The sequence below is a fragment of the Danio rerio genome, chromosome 16, assembly GCF_052040795.2.
Source record: "Danio rerio strain M-AB ecotype USA chromosome 16, GRCz13ab, whole genome shotgun sequence".
In the NCBI taxonomy this organism is placed as follows: Eukaryota; Metazoa; Chordata; class Actinopteri; order Cypriniformes; family Danionidae; genus Danio; species Danio rerio.
The window spans coordinates 33,974,883-33,999,968 of NC_141036.1; the positions used below are offsets into that span (position 1 = coordinate 33,974,883).

The window sequence follows — 25,086 nt, forward strand, 5'->3', positions numbered from 1 at the left end:
AAGATCCTTGTGTTGTTTGTTTGTTCACGCTCTTTTTCTTGTCTATTGTGTAAAATGCTTTTCTGTTTGATCGATGAGCTCTATATTATCTGCTGCACTGCTACATAAACCATCTCCACTGTGACACAGGCTGTTTCATCCACGATATCCTCAATAGACCGTATATATACAAACTATAACAGTTAATATATTAAAAAAGGACCACTTAATTTAATTAATCTGTAACATCAATACCTGACAGAAAAGTATGAGTAAATGTTGTGGCTTACCTGCACACCCTCAGTCTCTCTCTTTAGTCTCTCACTCTTAAAACACCTGTTTTTGACACCTGAAGCACTTCATGCTCATTTTTGTCAAAACAATGGCCACATGGGCTTAAACAGGAGACTGGGGAGTGTTTGTGGCAGGTGCCAAACAACACATAAGCATGTAGATCATCACTCTGTAATCATAAATAGCCCTCTTTCTCCTTTTTATCACGCTGTTAAAGAAAAAAATCTCTAAAAGTTTGGGGTCATTATGACTTTTAAATGTTTTAAAATAAGCATATCCTGCTCACCAAGGCTGCATTTATTTCATCAAAAATACAGTACAAATTGTAAAATTGTGACATGTTATTGCTCTATAAAATAACTGTTCAAAAGTGGTTTATGATTTAATTTAATTTAATAATTTATTCCAAGGATTTTAAAGATTTTCAGCTTCTCACTCCATTCTTCAGTCACATGATCCTTCAGAAATCACTCTTATTCATTTATTCATTTTCTTTTCGACTAAGTCCCTTTATTAATCAGGGGTCGTCACAGCGGAATGAACCGCCAACTTATCCAGCATATGTTTTACGCAGCAGATGCCCGCAACCCATCACTGGGAAACACCCATACACTCTCATTCACACACATGCTCATACACTTCGGACAATTTAGCTTACCCAATTCACCTGTACCGCATGTCTTAGGATTATGGGGGAAGCCAGAGCACTCGGAGGAAACCCACGCTAACGCAGGGAGAATGTGCAAACTCCACACAGAAACGCCAACTGAGGCGAGGCTCAAACCAGCAACCCAGCGACCTTCTTGCTGTGAGGCGACAGCCCTCTACTGCGCCACTGCATCGCTATCACTCTAATATTAATTGTTATTATTATTATTATTATTAATGGTAATAGTAATAAAAGCAATGATTATTAAAATAATAATTATTTGAAACTTCATACAATTAGTAATTATTTAAAAATATTTTTGCATTTAATAAATGCCGCCTTGATGAATAATTATCTTAAAAAAAAAGATAAAAACCTACTTTTGACCAGTAGTGGTAATTAAAATTATGTTCTTAAGGTGCACAAAGGTTGCTTAAGGTTGCTATATATGAAACCTAGTCATAAACTGTTGCAATTTTATTGTGACACATGAGTTTTAATACTTTACTGAATCTGCATTCAATCATCTCTCTCTTTCTCTCCCTCATACACACACACGCGCACACACACACACACACACACACACACACACACACATACAATTTTTTTTTTGTATTTTATGAAACTGCAAATTTCTATACTCTAATGTTTAAAGAAAACTTTTAGCATTTGCAATTGACTATTTCTAAGCTCTCTATGTTTTTATTATTATTAATAAATAACCAATGATAGATAACTGAAGGTTAACCTTTTATAAGTACAGTACATGAAATGTTTACATCCAGTCTATAGAATCATCCATTTATTTTCCTTCGGCTTAGTCCCTTTACTTCGGCTTAGTCCCTATACATCAGGGTTCGCCACAGCGGAATGAACCGCCAACTTATCTTGCATATGTTTTACACAACGTATGCCCTTCCAGCTGCAATCCATCACTGGAAAACATCTATACACACTCATTCACACATACATTATGGGCAATTTAGTTTTATTCAATTTACCTATACCACGTCTTTGGACTGTGGTGGAAACAAAAGCACGGAACCCACGCGAATGCAGGAAGAACATGCAAACAATTCACACAGAAATGCCAACTGGGACTTGAACCAGCAACCTTCTTGCTCTGAGGCGACAGTGCTAACCACTCACTGTGTCGCCCCTACAAAGAGTTATACATAAAATAATTATAAAATACTTGGAAATTATAAATAAACACAAGCACAATGAGTGTGTTCCAAGTGTGTTTTGTGGTTGCAACGAAGGCACTTGAATGTCTCATTAAGATCACCCAGAAATGTGTACCAAAAAGAAGCTTGTGTGACCCTTTCACCTTTTATCCCTTTGAAGATGGCACTCCAGAGATTACAGCATAAGGATGAGCCCTTCCGAATGGATCGCAGTATGTGCACAGATGTGTAGAGAGCAAACTCCACACAGAAATGCCAACTGACCCAGCTGGGACTTGAACCAGTGACCTTCTTGATGTAAGGTGAAAGTGCTTACTACTGAGCCACCGTGTCACCCCCAATCTATACAGTAATTATTGATTTTAGTCATTGTAGTTAAACCCCAGTAACCACAAACTACCAAAAGTTTTCATCAAGACATGCTTTATTATGTTTATTAAACTTAATTTTTTTATTGACAAGCTGATTGTCAGGACTCTGCCACTTTTAAAAACCTCAAAAACATATTGGATAAGGAAATAAAGATGAGTAAAGAGCACTACTATAGTGTTATATAAATTGTTATAGACGAGTGGCTCCTATTTTAAAAAAAAAAAATCTCTATCTTTGTTTATAAGAAAATACTAAACGTACTTTAAATACTGTATTTTACAAGATTTTTAGGATTGATTTTTCAGGATTGATATAGGCCTTTAGATTGCACAGATGTCAACACTTGGATGGATCCATGGATTTTAGATAAAACAAATATCTACAAAAAATCTCTCCTCAAAATATAACTAGAAACAACACCTAAAGCTGATATTTTGTATCTTTTACACGCGTTTCTCTCGGTATCCGCTAGGGGCCACTATTGGTGCATGGTCTTAACTCTATTGACCATGCACTAAAAGCAGCAAAACGTCTCGGCTGTTGCCCTTTACTTTCAAACGACTCATTATCTTCGCCTTGCAACACAAATAAATGGCTTGCATCATGTTTATCATGTATATTATGTTTTTGTATACGTGTCTGAGTGTGCTTGCCTGTGACATATGAGCATACGCGGAAGTGTGAGCGCTTGACAGTGCAATTAGTGGTGTGTGTGGAGCGGACCTGAGAAGCGTGAATTGTGTTCTTGTAGTTCCTTCACAAGCCCAATAATTAGCATGTCTTTGTTTCCAGTCACCCAGCGCAACCTTCCCAGCACCTATCAGCCTTTATCTCTCACATATTCTGGCTTGTAGTGTATTTGGAGGGAAAAGGGGGTGATATGAACTATGAAGTCCCATTACCACTTATTGTTGTTTATTTAGTGTACTTATTTGTCTGTCTGTATGAGTGCACGGCATACCTGTCGGATACAGCAGGTCAAAAAATAATCTTAATGCTACTTTATTTGACCGTTTACAGTGACTATTAGATGTTGGGCAACTGAGCAAACAAGAGAACATAATAAATATTACTGGAATTTAAACAAAACTAATAGGATCTATGCATAGCTTGAGTTTTAAGGCTTATGATAAACTTCCGGTAAAAGCTTAATCTGACTATTTTCAATTTCACAAGGTTGTTTTTTCAGTATGGATGTTGTAATGTAATTACAATACATTCAGCTAAATAGACTTAACCATTCATTTAGTTGTTCAAGCATAACAACTTGAACAAAAGAAATCAGATCTTAAATGTGACAACTTTGTAATGGAAAGACAGTTCACCGGAAGCCCTTGGGGTGCCTGGATGAAAAATAAAAGTCTGTGTGCATATAGCCCATTACATTTCATTTAAAGTACAAATTATCATGTTTTAAGATTAGTAATTATGCACAAAATGGTTGCATTTCATGTATTTGTTGGCCTAATGTTTGGAGTGTTTTCAGTGAATTGGGTCTTTTAATCTGAAATAAATGTTATAGGATTTTTTGAATATTACTTTTATCACATGCACACTGTAAACACTAATTTTGAAAGAGCGAAGATAGCTAAATTGAACTTTGGGATGAGTTGAGAAAAAATGAATTATTAACATATTAAAACAAATCAAGCTATATTAAGTCTGTAATCTCTAAAAATGTTAAACAAAGGGTTATTTTCAGATTTTAAACATTGACTTAACTAATGTAAAGTGTCTATCTATAAAGCCAAAAAAAAAAGAAAAAGAATATACTTAAACACAAGCATTAAATAAACACATATTTTAAAGAAAGCAGTTGAGTAAACCTAAATATGTTGTTTAAAACCATAATTACCTTCCTTTTGAAAAAAAATTCAGTGAATATATTGATTACATTAGTATAATTTTATTAATAGTGGTTATTTTCAGGTTTGTAACTTATCTTTTAACCATAAACCTATACACAAAAACTAAATATTCACTAAACTGACAACTAGCTCCAGTTGCCTCTTTTTGCAAACTTATAGTCAAGTTCATTCTTTGGACGCATTGTAATCTTTTTTCATTTTCAACAGAGGTAATTTTACTCTTGCCTCTGTGGATTATGCATAACAAATACTGTACCTTAACATTTCAGCTTTGTGTCCTTAGTAATTGCTCAGTTTAATTCTATGGTTTCTCATTGATTATGCTCACCTGTGTCTTGTTTAGTTATTTAAATGCCAACAATTTCTACCGCTTATTGTCCAGTACTGTCTGTGCATATTTGCTAAAGTAACTTGACCAGTGTTATGATGCGTTCAAATCATGTATAGATATAAAGATATAGATATAGATATACAAGACACAAGCAATAAATAAACACATTTTAAAGAAAGCAATTGAGTAAACATAATGATCTTTCTTTTGAAAAAATAAATGTTGCTAATAACTTCTTTTTGAATCCCATTGTATTTTTTTTTATAGATTCTCTCAAAGTTTTCAATATAGATCCACTCAGTGACTATATTGATTATATTGATATTATTCTATTAATAGAGGTCATTTTCAGGTTTGTAACTTATCTTTTAAACATAACCCATACACCAATACTTAATATTCACTAAACTGTGTGACAACTAGCCCCTGTTGCTTCTTCATGCAAACTTATCTTCAAGTTAATTCTTTGGATGCATTGTCTCCAGAATCTTCCCTCGTTTTCAACATAGAGAGGTACTTTTACTCCTGCCTCTGAGGATTATGCATAACAAATACCTCGATCATTTGTTTGCATTAGCATTTCAGCTTTGTGCCGAAATCTTCCGTAAATCCCATGTCAGTCTATCTGTGAGGCAAATCGGGAGGTCTCAGAGGAACCCTGCTTCCGTATGTGTGTGTGGAGGTTGAAAACAGCATATGCGAATGCGCGTGCATGGATGTGTGGGAGGACAGCATGCTCATGGTTCTAAAGCCAATGCTCTAAAACCCTCTGCAGAATTTCTGTTTTATTCTTATGGTAGGTTAAAGAATTACATAAGACATTTTATCGATTTGTTTCGTAAGTAATCAAGTAAGAGAGATTGAACAATATAAAGACTGACATGCTTCAAGCTGTTTTCAGCATCCAACGGTTGTAAAGATCTTACGTATCTTTATGAAGATGTAATTCTGAAACTCTGAATGAAAAAAAAGTTCAAACCACACAACTTTGATAAAAGCACATGATCAATATTGTTAGAACAGCTTTTTCCTCAGAAACGTTTGACAACCTTTCTGAATCCATCCTGCTTTAAAGAGAGTGAACATTTAAAGCGATTGACAACATAATTAAGCCTCAGTAGGTTTCTGTTTTTTTATTTTTATTTTAAATTAGTTTGTCCAGTGTTATGATGTGTTGAAGTCACATTGAAAAAAAAATGAATAGCAACATTTTTTAGTTGCTAGAAAAAAAATAGCAATTTAGCTTACATCACATACACGTTTTGTAGATGTAGATTTAAAAATCATGTTGACTGTCATGTACAAAATACACACAGCCAACTTGTAATTAAAAACTTCTCAGGAGTCACTCTGTCCTTATTGCTTAGTGTAATTCTTTGGTTACTCACTGATTATGTTTACCTGTGTCTTGTTTAGTTATTTTTAATTCCCGCTGTTCCTTCCGTTTAATGTCTGTTCTTATTTGTTAAAGTAACTAAAGTTAAGGTTGTGTCAATGAAAAATCATGTCAGACATAATGGATGTCAATATACAACTTGCCCAGTTGGTGGAATGAACTCCCTAACTGCATCAGAACGGCAGAGTCACTCGCTGTTTTCAAGAAACGACTAAAAACTCAACTATTTAGTCTCCACTTCACTTTCTAATCTATCAATTGCCTCTCTGGATAAACCACTAACTGTAGTCAAAAAAAAAAAAAAAATACTAAAATATTACTAATACTTTCCTTCTTAGACTGTACAGACCTGAAACTTGCCTATAGCACTTATTCATTGTTGCTCTTATAGTTGTGTAAGTTGCTTCCTTGTCCTCATTTGTAAGTCGCTTTGGATAAAAGCTTCAGCTATATGCCTAAATGTAAATGTCTAAATGTAAATATGCATTTATATTGATAGTAAATTTGGTTAAATGTTTTTATGAATACAACTTTTTTAGTCACTATAAAATATCTAGCAATTTAGCTTACATCACATACATATGTTGATAATTTTTTAGATGTAGAGTTAAAAATCATGTTGAATTTCATTTACAAAATGACATAGCCAGCTTGTAATTACAAACTTCTCAGGAGTCACTGTGTCCTTAGTTATTGCTTAGTGTAATTCTATGGTTACTCATTGATTATGTTCACCTGCATCTTGTTTAGTTATTTACATGCCCGCAGTCCCTTTTGTTTATTGTTCAGTAATGTCTGAGCATATTTGCTAAAGTAACTTGAGAAGTGTTATGATGCCTTCAAGTCATATTGAAAAAACAAAAACTCATATTTATTGGATATACATGAGATTTTTAAAATGCATAGTTTCAAAGTTAGGGTTGCGTCAATGAGAAATCATGTCAGCACAATAGATGTCAATGTATTAGGGATGCTCATTTCGGTTAATTTTGCTAACCGACAACCGCCGCTCATTAATCGGTTATTAACGGTTAACTGGTCAGATTACTATTAATTTTATATTAAACAAATATTGCATAAAATACTGATTTATTTTTATATGCTAGCATATTAATAATAGAACAATACAACAGAGCATTTTCACGCACCTGCAGTGTTTAGCACAGAAGAACAGAATAAACTAAATAAAATAAATAAAATAAATAGGACTGCCCTAAATTATTTTCCACTTAAATAATTAATTTATATTACAAATCGAAAACACTGACTGATTTTTTTTAATAACCGGCATAGGCTGTTTTTTTTCCAATCATATTTTTGTCTTCCGTCAAATAAAATAGCAGACTTCTTCAAATCGCTCGCTCCACGGAAAATATGCATTCATTTAATGTCGCTTGTATTATTATAATCACAAAACCTTTTTACATTTTTAATAGAAATCATTATTTTAAAGATTATGTCTTGACGTGGTTTCCTTTCTCTCCATCGCGGCTCAAGTGCGCGCGCTGCGTAATGAAAAGACAACAACACGCGTGCATATGTTGACTTTTTGTAAACAGTTTTGTCGTTTAAATATGATATTGCATTAATGTGCATACATGCTTTATAACCTGTAAAATAAAAGGTAAAGCCTATTTGTTGCGTTTATGATGCAGATCCAGGTCAACAATAGCGCTTTTTTTGGCATCAACACGTCTGTTTCAAGCAATATTCTTCTTCCATTTTGCTTCTTTGGCAAATGTGTCTGTAGGCACGGGTTATACGTTATCGTCCCGCAGTTGAACAAGTGGCCGACCACAGCTAACGTGCTTTTTTCATTCCAAAAACGCGAGGCGCACCTGACTTTATATGTTGACACGGAAAAAAGAAGAGAAGAAGCGCGGTCCTCTTATGAAACGACTGAATCAGCTGGGTATCGATTGTGCAAAAGGGTTGCTGTATATGTTGATAAAATTGTAATATTTAATAATATTATGATATTCAAGATTTGTACATTCATCCAGCTCTGGATAACTTAAAACAGCGATTAGACCTTCAGAGCGGCAATAATGCATCCTGAAGTAAAGCGAAACGGCTATAAACTCCAGCAAGATAGAGTGATTATATGCAGAGTCATACTTTATCTATAAATAAAGTATAACTATAGAAACTGTGTTCATCTAAACTGAAAGCTTCTGCGTGTTTGCTGACCTCATGCATCGCGCACCTGTCAGTCAGTCAGTCAGTCAGTCAGCACGTAACCCCAAAGGATTAAACAATACCGCACAGCACTATACGGTTACAGAAAAGTTTGCGCTGTTTTAATCCACTTACCTTTTAATACGTTTTGATGTGATTATAATCCGCTATTAAAAACAACAACAACAATAACTGAATGTTTTGAATGGGTATGTAGCCGTGGCGGGATGCATTTTGTTCCCCGCCATGGAAGAATGAATGTAGCGGAAACCAAACTCTTTAGAAGTTCTCTGTAGTTGTCTTGACAACACAAACTGCTGCTCTGGGATGAGCCGCGTGCAAAAGATGCCCCTCTTAACGCAAAGGCGCATTCAATCGGCCCCTTATGCAGCCAAACTAAAAATATATAAAATAATAATTTTAATCGATTAACTGATTAATCGGCATTAATCGGTCACAAACGCACCCTTTCGGTTAACGGTTAATTGATTATTTTTAGCATCCCTACAATGTATGCATCTATATTGACAGCATTTTGGACAGTATTAATTGCAAACTTCTTAGAAGGAGTTAGTCCCTGTGTCTATAGTTATTGCTTAGTTTAATTATATAGTTACTCATTGATTATGTTCACCTGTGTCTTGTTTAGTTGTATTTAAATGGCCACTGTTCCTTCTGTTTATTGTCCAGTACTGTCTGTGCATATTTGCTAAAAAATTGACCAGTGTATTGATGCGTTCAAGTCATATTGAAAAATAAAAACTTGCATTTATGGGATATAAATGGGATTTTTAAAACCCTGTGTTACAAAGTTAGGGTTGTGCCAATGAGAAAACATGTCAGACACAATGGATATCAATATACAGTATGCATCTATATTGACAGAAAATTTGGTCAATTGTTTCTGTGAAATAAAATTTTTTTAGTTACTACATACATCACTATTTTACATACACCACATGTTGATTTTGTAGATGTAGAGTTAAAAATAATGTTGAATTTCCTGAACAAAATGTACATAGCAAACTTGTAATTACAAACTTCTCTGGAGGAGTTAGTCCCTGTGTCCTTGCTTAGTTTAATTCTATGGTTACTCATTGATTATGTTCACCTGTGTCTTGTTTAGTTGTATTTATATGCCCACAGTCCCTTGTGTTTATTGTCTACTATTGTCTGTGCATATTTGCTAAAGTAACTTGACCATTGTTATGATGCATTCAAGTCATATTAAAAAAACAACAACTAATTTTTCTGGAATTGAAGACGCGGTGGTGCAGCAGGTAGTGCTGTCGCCTCACAGCCAGAAAGTCACTGGTTCCAGCCTCGGCTCGGTCAGTTGGAATTTCTGTGTGGAGTTTGCATGTTCTCCCCGCGTTCGCATGGATTTCTTTTGGTACTCCGGTTTCCCCCACAAGTCCAAAGACATAGTATACTGTAGGTGAATTGGGTAAACTAAATTGTCCATAGTGTATGTGTGTGAATGAGAGTGTATGGATGTTTCCCAGTGATGGGTTGCGGCTGTAAGGGCATCCGCTGTGTAAAAACGTGCTTGATAAGTTTGGGGTTCATTCCGCTGTGTCGAACCCACATTAATAAAGGGACTAAGCTGAAAAGAAAATGAATGAATCAATGATTTTCAAAGTTAGGGTTGCGTCAATGAGAAATCATGTGGGCACAATAGATGTCAATACATGCATCTATACTGACAGTAAATTTAGTGACATTTATGTATTAAACGCCCCAATTTTTGTTCCCATATGTGTAGCAATTTAGCTTACATCATATTTGTTGGTCATTTTGTAGATTTAGAGTTTAAAATATCATGTTGTATTTCATGTACAAAATGTGCATAGCCAATTTACAAATAATTAGTAAGTAATTACAAATTTAAGTAAATAAGTAATTACAAGGATGTGTCCTTAGTTATTGCTTAGTTTAATTGTATGGTTACTTGTTGATTATGTTCACCTGTGTCTTGTTTAGTTATTTATATGCCCACAGTTCCTTCTGTTTATTGTCTAGTATTGTCTGTGCATATTTACTGAAGTAACTTGACTACTATGCTGTTACAAAATGCAGAGCTGCCCATCTTATAATAAACATTTTGATTTTGTGCATTGGTTTGAATGCTAATATAGTTACAGCTGTCTTTATCTTTAAAGATACTCTGCTTGTGATTGACCTGGCCTTTACTCTGAACTTGTGTGCTTTTATAGTGACCTGCTTTTATGTTTGTCAGCAGCACGCATGTGTGTTGCTACTGAATGATGGATGAATCATGTTTACATTACAGTCAGAAATATTACTAATGCATGTACATGGCGGCACATCCTGTGGTCTGACACTGATGGATTTCCTGCATAATAAGGCCAGACTCTTTCAGGACCAGTAGTCGGTGGGAGGAATGCAAATACCCCCATCATGTCTAATATGTATTCACTCATAAATGTTAATTTAATGAGAGTGCGTATTTACCACCAGAATGACTTCACGGAAATATTGCCACATTTTCAAATATGAACTCACTATTTGGCAAATCATTTGTGTGGTCCCTGTAGATAGGATTGAGTCTGCAGCTTATTTAATAGGAACGTGACCATACAAAGGCAATGTGGATAATTCACACGTTGTGGAGATGGAAATTTCTTGGCAGACGAGCCCTAAGCCATTATGCCCCATAGCTGAATTCTGAATACCCGTCTGCGCCTGTTTCCTATTTCTCCTCTTTCTTTCTTTTACCCTCTCTCAATTCACAATCCTCACAGAGACCTTAATGTTCTTTTCTATCAATGGCATAATTTTATCTGCGGCCACACGGGTTCATGTCTAACCACAAGCGCAGTTAAAACAGCTATGATCACTTCACTTCCAACTCGGAAGCCAAAATGCCTGTTTCATATTCATGGGTTGATCTTTCGGTGATGTCGTGTGGTAAGAGCGAACATTTTTTACCGCTTTGAGATGCGCAGACATTTCATCTTGTGCTTTTAATGAAATTATTGATAATAGTATTGATTCCGAGAGGTTGGTGTGACCTTGACATTTATCTGGCAGGCTTTTTGAAAAATGGGAACCAGGCATTGTTTTGATTTATATCGCCGTTACACATCAAGTCAGATTGTTTCATATTGGTTTAATGGATATCAGATTGATGACATGGACATGTAGCAGACAGCGTTGTGCAAATCAGATTACCAGTATGCAATATGATCTGTGCTTTCAATTGCACATTCAATTGCTGGAAAAAATCTGATTTCAGTAGAAGTTTCACAAAAAAAATAATAAATAAAGGTAAACTAAAAATGTTACATATCAAGTCAGAATGTTTCTTATTGGGTTGATGGATGCCAGATTGCTGAAATGAACAGGTAGCAGGCTTGATTTTGATTTGTTGCACTTTTCAGGTGAGAAATCCACTAGAGGGCACTGCCTACATTTTTGTAATTCAGATATATGTTTCAGATACATATCCTTGTATATGTCCACAAGATGATGAGGCTTGTCATACAGATCGTCAAGTGAACTATTGATATAAGCTCTTACCTAAACCCAACCAATAGTGTTTTCAAAGGCAAATGTAAGAGAAAAGTGCATTGCAACCATGTAGTTTTACGTAAATTTTACATGAGTTTTATCTCTTTTGTGGAACCTTGCTTCATCAAACTCAACATTTGTATTTACTGAAGAATGATGCACCACCACCATGCATCCACTATAAAAGTTTTCTCACTATAAAATATGTTTTATTATAATGTTAAATTTAAAAGACGATTAGACAAGATTTCTATACTGAGAGCACTTTGACGAATGTTTTAAAAAGTGTATCCCCATAAATAATTTTGAGTTATTTATCATATGTTGAACTGAAAGAGCATATCAAATGTTTTTTTTTTTATGTAAAATGTTTCAGTTTTTTTTCTTTTGTAAATTCTCTTAATGCATTATTGAGTGGTTATTAATATTTAATATGGGTGAAGCAGTGGTGCAGTAGGTAGTGCAGTCGCCTCACATCAAGAAGGTCGCTGGTTTGAATCTCGGCTCAGTTGGTGTTTCTGTGTGGAGTTTGCATGTTCTCCCTGCGTTCGCGTGGGTTTCCTCTGGGTGCTCCGGTTTCCCCACTGCCCAGAGATGGGCTGTGGCTGGAAGGGCATCCGCTGCATAAAAACGTGCTTTATAAGTTGGCGGTTCATTCCGCTGTGTCGACCAGCCAACAAGAAAATGAATGAATGAATAACATTTAATATAGTTTTATTTATATTAATCTTGCCATAAAATAGCCATAAGTTGCTTATTTGGCAACAAACAAACAAGCAAATCATGAGGTTTCTGCGTTGCAACACCAAACAAAGGGAGCTACTGACCAAGTGAACACACCAAAACAGTTGTCCATAGAGATATAGATGGGGTAAACATATTTGTTTATAAGTCATAGACACCATTACATTGTTTTGTGGTATTTATTTGGAGTTTTGTAAAGAACTGCATAAATATAATCCTTTATTTATAAATAATATGTGATTTTATTGACTTTATACTACCCTGCAGCATTCCTTTTACCTAAAACTGCAGTCAAATGCATGTTTACTTAAGTTTTATTGTGGTTACACTAAAATGTAGGCTGATGCTTTTCCAATGAATCTGTGTTGCATATGTTCTGTGCTTTCAATTGATGGAGAAAAATCAATGTTAGTAGAAGTTTCATTAAAAAAAATTTGATCAAGCTAATTTTACTTAAATAAGTACATTTCAAAAGCAATTACAAAGAAACAGCAAGTAAAATGAAATATTAAAGTACACGGTAAGAAAATAATATTCTTCTAAACAGTACCAAACTAAAGTCATGTAGGTGCTAAATAAAACCCTTTGGCTCATTAAGTGTCATAAAGAATCATCCTTTTAAAAGCTTTAAAAGAGCTTTAAAATATGTGTAACAATATTTTCATAAATATTAGTATTAATATTAATATTAGTACATGAATATATAAGAGAACAAGAGTATTTGTTTTAATAATATTATGTTGATTTATATTATGTTGTGTTATGTTATTATTACATTTTGCAGACTTTGTAATGGTTAAAAAATTGTAAATAAAAAAGCCATTATTCTCGCCCCCCAAAATATTGATGTGTAGTAAAAATGATAGTACTCATACAAAAGTTATTAGCTGAACACATTAATAAATGACAATTGACACTGAAAATGAATAAATGCATGAAAAATAGGATAGACCAAGCTCCTGTGAAATATCTACACATTCCTCTTTAGGTGTCTTTGTTAATTGTTATAAGTATATTTTGGTAAAATTGGGTGGTATTTTCAGATGAACACAAATGAGTTGAAAGTTATAGAGTGTCTCCTCCATTTGTTTAGGTACAAACTATTTATGTTTGAAATTTCATACTGTTTATGAAAGCTAAAATAGCCTAGAAACATCAAAGAGTCCAAATTACATCCACAAATCAAAATGAATGCCCATGGCTCTTGATTAAACATTTAGGTCTTATATAAATTGAAAGTTTGAGCTGTGCAAATATCATTATATAGTAGTATAACAGGAATATCGCTGCAACACGCTCAGGTCTGTTTGCCAACCTGAAATGTTAAAATACAGATATTTCAGAAGCACAGAAAATGACTGATTTTATTGTTCAATGCAACAAAAATAGATAAATATTTGACTTTAATGAACCAAAGCTCAAACCTTTTGTACTCAAACAAATCATTTAGACCTTGTATTTCTCAAACTAAATTCATGATGTTTATGATGTACTCTAAAATAAACGCATGCAAAAAAATTTTGAAAAATGGTGTAGATGCCTTGTTAAATAATTTTAACCTAAGTGGGGCAGAAGTTTATTTTACTTGGATAGAAATGATTGAGCTATCTAATATAAATCATCAGAGTAACCTAGTTTTACCTGTAATGAACCTATAATGAGAACCACCTGGAATTAATATGAACCTCTGCATAAACGAAGGACATTTAATTAAGTGTATTGTTGTTAATTGATTTTAGAAAAATTGCTGTAAGAGCTGGATATGATGCTTAAACATGCATTAAACACAGTCTACATGTGTTTGTTACCTCAAATTATAAACAGGTCACACTTTACAATAAGGTTCATTAGTTAATGTTAATTAATGCATTTACTAACATGAACAAACAATGAACAATACATTTACTACTGTATTTGTTCATGCTAGTTAACGTTAGTTAATGAAAATACAGTAGTTCATTATTAGTTCATGTTAACTCATGGTGCATTAACTAATGTTAACAAGCATAGACTTGGATGTTAATAATGCATTAGTAAATGTTCAATTATGATTAATAAATGCTGTACAAGTGTTGTTCAGATAATAGCCCCTTTCACACATACAGACCTATTGCCGGCAATTTTCCGGAAAGGTTGTATGTGTGAACAGGTCCTTTTTGAAAATACCGGTAAATTCGTTCTGGCTATTTTCCGGAAAGAGAAGTTGTAACATTACCGGCAATTTGCCGGAATGCTGCGCTGTGTGAATACAGAAGGAAGATTACCGTAATAAGCGCGTGCACGTCTAGAACGTGCGGACGTGAGATGTCTGCTTTAGCCAATCACAACAGTCAGATGCATTTACGTCCACGCGGTTTGTGAGAATAAAAGCCTTTGAATATTTTTCCAGACACATTTAGCTGCTAGAAGTTAGTCAGATTACGTTTATATGTTCTTCTTAATGCCAACTGTGTAAATAATCATCGATGAGATGCTGATGATAAGCCGTTGTTTGTTTACCTTCAAGCTTTGCGTGTGCCTGTGAAACAGCCTGTGAGCACCTGCACACGCACATATTATGAACATCTCGACATGTGAAAGTGATCCTGCGAAAGTTGTTCACAATATTGATCATCCACAGAGTTTGTAATTTAGTCAAATGTTTACAAATACAAGCGCAGCCGTTTAAAGCATTTGTGGTGAATGATGTCAGAATTTACTAGTATTTTGGAATGGATGTGTGAATGCTCTTTTCCTGAAAATTTCCGTAACGTCCTCGCCTGTGTGAACAGCGCTTTTTAGAATATACCGGTAAAGTCGTTCCGGAAATTTTCCGGATATTTACCGGTATCACTGTGTGAAAGGGGCTAATGTTAGTAAATGCATTAACTAATAAACCTTATTGTAAAGTGTTACCTATAAACATATGCTGCAAATTCCACATTAAAAATGAAAAATAGAAAAAAGGTAATTTTTTATTATTAAAAATGAATTTTTAATCTGTATATCCTGCATTTTTCATTCTGACAAGCTATAAAGTGATGATTGGTCAAGTCATTGCGTAGTAATGACTTGACGAACTGATGCGCTGACTTTGACTTTTGTAGCTCTCATGTCTTCAGAATAATACTCCCGCAAACAGAGTAAATTTTAATAAAATTCTGATACACTTAAAAATAAGGGTAGATCATTGTTGTACTGTAATCTCAATGAGGGGTGTATATTGTAAACTCGTGTGCAACTTATCAGTCTATGTTTTGACTGCTGATCTCCTGATGACACGGAAGCTCGTCAGGTCTGAATTTTCCAATTGACCGGAAGGTTTTACACTCATGGTATTAACAAAAGAAGGAGGAAACAATGATGTTTGAGGCTAACAGTAAGGCCATTTTCATGTACTGAACTCGTATTATTTGACTATGCCAATAGGTATACCCATATTTTCCTTTTAGGGCACCTTTAAACAGACAAAACTCTCTGTACAATCCGTTTTGATAGTGTTTTTACAAATCCATTATCAGATCACAGGAACACTATCATTTTCGCAATGTAGGTTTAAGTGGATGGTCAGATATATTTAAGTTTAGTCTGAGCCGGTCCTTTGATTTTGATTATAATGAAAGTGAATATGTTTTATGGTTCAACACCTGCTCTGAGGCAAGTTATGTTCTTGAACACAGATCTCGAACAGACACTGAGCCAATCAGCAGTGAGCCGAGCGATGAATCTTTGATGCACTAAAGTCTTTTGCCCTTCATCTCTCCCTCCAACCTTAAGTGCACTTCACAGCGAAAGACTTTCATAAATCCACATAATCGGCTTTCCATAATAATTATTTGAGAGATATAGAAATTTTTAGAAGTAAGAGTTTCTTATTGTCAGCATTTTGAGCTGAGCATTTAATTTTTATTATTAGCTTGTTTCTCTTAACTAGTGGTGTATAAAATTATTGCTGCTTTTCTGATTGTAAGATGTAGAGCAGTGTAAGAACCTTTGTTTAACAATGAGTCAATGCAAAAAGTGACATTTTGTAGGTGGTGACAAGTCATGGTGTTGGTCATTAAATCATTAATTCAACTGATTAGTTCAAACAGCTGATTCATTGAAAACACAGGATGTATAGTTCATACAGTGTTGATATTTACTGTATTTGTTCAAATTCAGGTTTTACAAGACATTCAGTTACTTATAAGAGGACACAACAATAAGAGTACATGAATAATAATGTACTAATATGTAAATGAAATACAAACGATGAGTTAAGGAATGTGCTAATCATTAACTACAACATGAGTTCATGTCTGAATAATGGCTGCCTTAATTATCTTGTTAATACAAGTTTGTTAATTGTAACTAAAATGAAATCGTGACATGTTAATGCATGTTTATGTCATCGTTTTACTTGGAGGGGCACATTATCATTAATGCATTTCTAGTCATGAAAGTCATGCATGTCCATCTATTTCATGTTAACATTGAAAAACAATAGAAAATAGTTTTGTCTACATTCAAATGAACAGTTAAACAGAGGAGTTCATAGTTAAGAATGAGTTAATGATAGTGTGCCCCATCCAAGTAAACAAACCCATAAACAAATATTAACAGCTCAGGAATTAATGCTGGCTACATTTAGCTTAAATGAAAGTGTTAATTAATACGTTAATTCACAAAAATGTACTAACAAGCAATTAAGGTAGCCATTGTTCACACATGAACTCATGTGACTTGCTTTGTAGTTAAGTTAGTTCTTGATTAATGGATGCCCTGACTCATCACTAGGTCAAATAAAGTAGTGTTTAGTTGACATACTGTATTAGTACATTGCTATTTATGTACTGATATTGCAAAGTGGTACCAAAGACAAAATACTGGGTTAAAAAAATTAATTTTTTTTTGCACTCGTTGTTTTTAGAAATCCTCAATGTACTGTCCTCATATGCTGCTAGACAGTATAGTTACTCTGTAATAGTCATAATACAAAAGTAAATACTAAATGAAGGCTATAAACCTAAAGTTTAATGTCTCCAAAAGTTGCTGTTGTCACATAGAGCCACTTTATAGCAAACGTAGCAAAAACAAAATAATGAAGTGCACAATGAAGGAAAGTTAATTGGGTCAAATGTGGACAAACTCAGCATTGGAATAATTGTTGTTAAATTGAACAGTTTTAACCCAATGGTTGGGATAAACCCTATTTAACCAAACAATGGGTTACAACAATCAAGCATGTTTTTGAGAGCATATACAGTATGTGTTTAAAGGGGTTTATGTACATGTGTTGACTTGTATACATGTATTGCATTATTAGAATTTTATTTTCAATTTGGAAAAAAAAGGTGACTGATCACTTCACACATTAGATTTTTGTTTTGTTTTCACTGCTATCCTAGGTGCATCTCAGTACATACTATATAAGACAATATATAAAAATATGCTAAAATCAGACTAATAATCAAGTGGTTTTTGACTTGATTACTGGCAACTCGAAATAAAAATATTTTATTGTAAGGTATTTGTAAAAATTCAAAAATGCTTAATTGCTCTTTGGCAAGATTTTGGATGAAGAGTAAATTTTGGAAAATCAATACTTTGTACGTATTAGTCAATGATGGTAACAGTCAATGTTTTTGTGTATTTGTCATTTTGAGTAGAAAATTCTGCTCAGTTGTTATACAACTGCAAGGCACTACACCTTGTGTAATTACAACTGTTCAATCTACTTCAATTTGTATAAACTGTATTAAGTTAAATTAATTGGTTTGTGTTTGAACAACATGAAGGGATTGGAACCCATCATTATTTACAGTCATTTATCTTGAAAAACGAAGATTTGGAATGAAGTTTAGGCAGGATATTTATTGTAGTTTTAGAATGATCCGATAGGCTAGCTCAGGGGTCACCAACATGAGTTGCCCGTGGACCTGTTGTAAAATTAGCTTACCATAGCACCACATACCTGTAAGCTGCATCTAATATTTTTTTGTAGCTATTCTTTTAAAATCACACTTGCATTGGTTGATATTTATCTGTTTCCAATCATTGTTGACAACTATTGTGAGAAATCATTAACATGATCAGTGTCTTCACATAGATGAATATCATTTATTATTAACAACATATAATTAAAAGTAAATTGAGCAAATTTGTTATTAGGAAGTTTGTATCAAACTGGTAGCCCTTCACATTAAACGATACCCAAGAAGTAGCTCTCAGTTTCCAAAAGGTTGGTGACCCCTTGGCTAGCTGATAAGGATCAGCTGCAGTCGATCATATAATGTGCTCCTCTCGAAATTGCTTTGTGAAACTTCACAAAAATAAGTTCTTGGTAACGCAAGAAACATTTATTTAAGATTTATTTAAAGTTGGAAATTTACATAATACAAAATTAATATTTTTGCCAAAAAAGCTTACAGTATCAAGCCTGAATTTAGTAGAACTTAATGTATTCTTGCCTGAGCTGCATTGTGTAAAGGGCTGGGTGATAAAATCGATATTGGTATTTATTGACTGAATACCATTGTCAATATTTCTGTATGAAGAGCTATAGTTTTATTAAAATGTGGCTGCTGAGCGATGCGCACATGGGAGCAACATGCACATGGTGTGCAAGCAGCATGCACTTAACGCTCACACATTTTCCAGGCACACCTAGTTGAAAAGCATCTGAACTTTTCCGAATGCCCAGAGCGCTAGAACTAACCAATCTGCTTCACACATTTTATGGAATATTCACATTTCAGTAATAACGGCAGACTAATTACCTCAGACAAACACAAAGCATGCGCTCTTCACTTCAGGTTAAGATAAAACACACACACAAATGAGTGCCGTATAGCAGCAATGAGGAAATTGTAAATAAAAAAGGATGTCACCAGAGTGACTTTTTGGTTTCTTTTCTTGTCCATCCTAGCCACTAACTCCCTATAAGAAAAATTGTTTAGCTTATAGGGGTAATGTAGTCATCCATCTTCAAAATCTGTATTGCTGCAGTGTTTCCTTTACTTGAAAGCTCAGATTAGATCATCATAATTTGATTTGTTTACAGAGTTTGAGGTTTACTGTATGATTATTATTGACACCTTACAGATGTTGATCTAAGTTTACCATTGAAGACACTTTGTAACTTTTTATTTATCTATTATTTTTATTTATTTATTTATGTTTAAGAGTCTCTGTAACACTTGTTTATTTTATTGTATAAATATTATATTTTGTTCAAATATTTTTGCTTTTGAATATTAAAACTATTTGCCTTAGTAATAAAAAAAATCATAATATACCTAAATGTATGGTAAAATATATTAAATAATTAGCAATATTGAAAGATATGAAACATGATATCGTGATTATTTTTATGCAATGTCGCCAAGCCCTAATTATGTAATATAGAAGTTACCTTTTTTATCTCCAGCATTTAATTTGATTATGGTTTCAGGAGTATTTTTACACCTCTACTATTTCACAGTGTTTTCCCCCTGCAAAAATATGTCATCTCTATAAAGTAGCAGTCTATTCTAATTAATTTCATTACCGCTAGTGACCTGAAAGTGACACTTCACCTTGAAACAACCAAAAGTATTGAGAGCAGCAGTTTTCATCTACGTGAGAGTTCGATATGCCAGAAGACATTTCAGCTCCTTGCCAATAAGCAACATTAATATCGGCATTTGCATCTATTTGTCTGCTAGTGATTCATTAAACCTGGACTTTCCAGCAGCTGAGAATACACAACGTTTGCTAAGCTAGACCTCAAACACCAAACACACACCCGTAAGTCCCTCAGCCTAACCAAAAAGCCATTACTAGTTTTGGCCAGAGCCTCCCTTCAGGCCCTTCACTCCAGCAGATCTCACAGCTCTGAGGCATAAGCAGAAACACAATAAGATTACAGTGTCTGAATGACAGCTAGCACAATGCAGGACGGATAAGGAGTGCAAAGAAAGAAACACAGACAAAGACAGACAGAAGGAGAGAGAGAGAGAGAGAAAGAGAGAGAGAGGGAAGCAATCAGTGCATGAATATTCCATTTACTGCACTGGAGCACCATAGCAGTGCCTTTATACCTTCAGCTACCTGATCTGGAAATGAAATTACTACAGCCGATGCTCTTTTCTTCAATTTCTCACTCTTCCCTTTACTGTCCTCCCTCTTATCAAGGCTGACACTAATCCAATTTCGGTCCTGCTGGGGCCACAGCTTGCGCGGGTATGTTTACTGACGCCACACACACAAGCGTACACACACACTTTTTGGTGGCTCCTATGCACCTTTGTGTTATCTGGATGCAACAGCTGCTCTGTAATTGCATTAGTGAAGTTCATTTGGCCGCAGCTGTTGTGGACTGGATGAGCAAGGTGGGTTTAATGCACACACCGATTCCAGCACATCTGCCCGTGGAGCCACACACTCGAGCCCCAACACGCGCGCGATCGGCCTCACATTTTTAATGCCTTTAAATCTGAAGCAGGCCGCCATATGAAAACACAATCCCCTCATAATCACCTGTGGCAGCGCTGGCGGGAGGGATTAATCAATCATAAGAGGCTGTTATTTCTCTCACGCAAAGCATTGTGGTCTTGATTTTTTATTTATTTTTTCTAGATGTGTTCCGATTGATGTATTCTTCTGTGTGGTGTTCACTGCCTGGACAGATTTTGTTCATTTCGAATGCACAGCTTTGCCATTGAACAACAGTGTTCATTATATTAAGTTTTTTTTATCAGTAAATAATAATAATAATAATACTAATATTAATAATAATAATAATTTGAATGATTTCTGAAAGATTGTTATGCAAAAAAGCCCAAAAGATGTCATTTTTTTTAAAAACATTTGCTATTTAATATAAACTGACAATAAAAATTACTTTGCCATTTACCAATCATTTCATTTTTATGTTTACTAATAGATTCTAATAAGGATTTAATTTACAATTGTATGATATTAAATACTTTTATAAGATAATTCAGCAATGACGTTGGAAATTAAATTTCCAACATAAACTGAAGCTTTGAGGGCTTTGGAGCAGGCTTACATTTAGTTTCTAGACACTTGGAACATTTTTGCTGTATTGGAAAACAAATAAATTGAGGTTGCAGAGTTGAAAAAAAGTTGTAGTTATAGAAGTTAGGGCTAGGAGAACTGCACTAAAATACTATTGTGTTAAAAATTGAATATAAAATAATTATTTTCTAAACCTTAAAAAACAAAATAAACACAGATAAGAGCAACAGACTGTTACTAAATACTGTAGCAAATGTATTGCACAAGAAATGCTACCTTTTAGTAAGTGTTACCAATACAGTTATAATCCACATTTAATATATCTTTTTACATATTACAAGAGTTGCTTATTAATATAGTAATTAAAAATGTTATGTATTTTATAATGTATACGTTTGTATATCAGCTGTATATCATATATATAGTATTGTACTATATTATAAATTTGATAAGTTACAATAAGTTTAATAAAGAGTTTAACAACAGTTATTTTTAATGGACTTTTATTCAAATAAATCTAGCTTTGTATTATACGATTATAGACTATACATATAAAATAAGGAACATGGTGGCTAAGTGGTTAGAACTGTCGCCTCACAGAAAGAAGGTTGCTGGTTCGAGTCTCGGCTGGGTCAGTTGACATTTCTTTGTGGAGTTTGCATGTTCTCTCTGCCTTAACATGGATTTCCTTCAGCTGCTTCGGTTTCCCCACAGTCCAAAGACATGTGTATGTAAATTGAATAAACAAAATTGGCCTTAGTGTATGTGTGTGAATGAGTGCTTATGGGTGTTTTCCAGTACTGGGTTGCAGCTGGAGGGGCATCGGCTGTGTAAAACATATGCTGCATAAGTTGGCGGTTCATTCCGTAGTGGCGACCCCTGATGAATAAAAAGACTAAGCCCAGGGAAAATGAATGAATGTACTATGCAAATTAAATTGCAAATAAACATTGCTTTTGAACAATTTTCCTCTGGTTAAACAGGTGGGCATAAGAAAAGATTGTATAAACTAGATTGGCCATAAAGTATGAGTGTGTGTGAGTGTGGATGAGCGAGTGCATTCCCCGCATTAGGGGTTCACCAAAGGGGTACACATGTTAGTGTGTTGGGTTGTGGCAGGAAGGGTATTTGCCACCATATAAAAGAAACCCATGCCATTCTATATGGTTCATTCCGCTGTGGTGACCCCTGATAAATCAGGCACTAAGCTGAAGGGAGCGAGTGAAGTGAGAATTTAATTTTGCAACCTTTACATTAAACTCCATATCAATTTTTTGGTAACACTTTATTTTACAGTGCACATGAACTAAATGCATAACTGCATTAATTACAATAAATTATATATAATTACATGCAGTTCACCCATATTAAAACCCATTCCCAACCCTAACTCGTATAATAAGTACATGCTATTAATTACTATTCAGTACCTAAAGCATAATTACATGGGAACAAGGACACATAAAATTAAAGGTAACGCTCTTCCCTTTGTAGGCTATAGACATACAAGTCTAGCTTCTGCATGCCCGAATGGGGGTCGTCTCCTTTTTGCAGTCTCTGAAATAATGAACTGCACCTTTTAGAAACCTTCTGTCAGATCATCACGTTAAGCTGTTGAATACGTTTTGCAGTGTATAAAATGTTACTTGTCTGAGGTGCCCTTGACCAGACTTAGTAATGGAGAAAGGTGAAATCTTTTCCCCCTCAAAACCAGCTCTTTAAATCCATTGCTCTGAGGAGCAATCATTGTGTCCCTATTATTCCTCCCGCTGTCACCAGCGACAGATAGTGTGTCTAAGTGTGCGTGTGTGTGAGTGCTGAGTAATAGTAGGTGGAGGAAGGTCAGCCAGTCCTTGCAGAGCGACTCCGGGGAGCATGAACAGGGATATTAGATTATCCGCACATGCAAATCACAGACTAAAACAAAGGCCAACCCGCAGATTCAAATCACTTCGGCAACAGGCTCATTTTAGAGCTGCTGTGAATGTGTTTCTAATAAACCTCAGCCCATGATTCAGTTCAAGTTGAGCTCAATCAACTGCTTGATTAGCACAAAAATAATTGTTTAGACAAATCTGAATTTCTGATTACAGTGAGGCGTTTACAATTGAAAAAAGAATTGGCATTTTTGTATAAACCCTCTATCATGTTGCCCTCAGGCAACAAACCAGTTCTTGGCCCACAAAAACACCCTTTACTAAAAAAAAAATCACAAACAAAGTCTAATAATAAGTTGGTGACCAATAAAATTTGAGATGGGTGTGAATTCGATCTGTCTTCTTGGGGCTAAAGAGCCATTTTTTGGACCATAGCCCATAGTGATTGAGCACATTACTAGCAGAATGTAAGATAGATTTAACTTAGTTAACATATTTAAAATATTATTATATTATAATATATTATATTATATTATATTATATTATATTATATTATATTATATTATATTATATTATATTATATTATATTATATTATATTATTCATTTTATTTTCGACTTAGTTTCTTTATTATTCTGGGGTTGCCACAGCGGAATGAAACGCCAACTTATCCAGCATATGTTCTATGCAGTGGATGCCCTTCCTGCTGCAACCCATCTCTGGGAAACATTCATACACATTCATTCACACTCATATACTACTGGCAATTCAGCCCACCCAATTCACCTGTACCACATGACTTTGGACTTGTGGGGAAAACTGAAGCACCCGGAGGAAACCAACACGAATGCAGGGAGAACATGCAAACTCCACAGAAACACCAACTGACCCAGCCGAGGCTCAAACCAGCGACTTTCTTGCTGTGAGGTGACAGGACTACCTACTGCGCCACCGCGTCACCCTATACTATATTATATTATATTATATTAGATTACATTATATTATATTATATTATATTATATTATATTATATTATATTATATTATATTATATTATATTACATTACATTACATTACATTACATTACATTACATTACATTACATTATATTATATTATATTATATCTGCATGGATATGTGAAGAAGCATATTTGATTGAGAAAAGATACTTGTTATTATCTATATACTTAAATAGTTTTTCATGTGTTGCCTCAGAGCAACATTGTGCAATTAAGCCAAAAAGAAAATGAACGAATGAACAAAAATTCATGCCATTTATGGTAAAATATATAGCTCACTCAAAATGAATATTCTGCCATCATTTATTGACCCTTGAGTTTTTCTAAACCAGTTTGAGTTGTTTTTTTTTCCTGTTGAATACAATAGATGTACTTTGGAGAAAGCTGAAAATCTGTAACCATTGGCATCCACAGTAGAAAAAATAAAACTATGTTAGACAATAGTTGCATTTTACCAACATTCTTCAGAATAGCTTCTTTTGTGCTCAACAGAACACAATCTCAACAAGTCAAATTCTTTTTTGGTGAACTGTTTAAATTTAAGATGGTCATGTAAGATGGCCACTTTTTCAGTCACCAACATCTTCTATGGCCTGAGTGTGAGTAAATTAACCGTAATGAAAAAAGATTTGTGGTAAACTGTCGATTTAATTAATTTGTTGTGAAATGTATGATTTTAA

General features: G+C 34.4%; 1 protein-coding gene across 4 annotated transcripts in view; it reads left to right on the forward strand.

Annotated features, from left to right (window-relative positions):
• lysmd1 (LysM, putative peptidoglycan-binding, domain containing 1) overlaps positions 1-25,086 on the forward strand; it is a 324,645-nt gene that overhangs the window by 51,802 nt on the left and 247,757 nt on the right. Inside the window, exon 5 of one of the 4 annotated variants that reach the window (XR_015510648.1) lies at positions 2,270-4,230. The exons of the other annotated variants lie outside the window; for them this stretch is intronic. The gene's annotated coding sequence lies outside the window, so the exon portion shown is untranslated. Of the gene's footprint in view, positions 1-2,269; positions 4,231-25,086 lie in introns of those variants that run through there. 4 annotated transcript variants of the gene reach the window in all.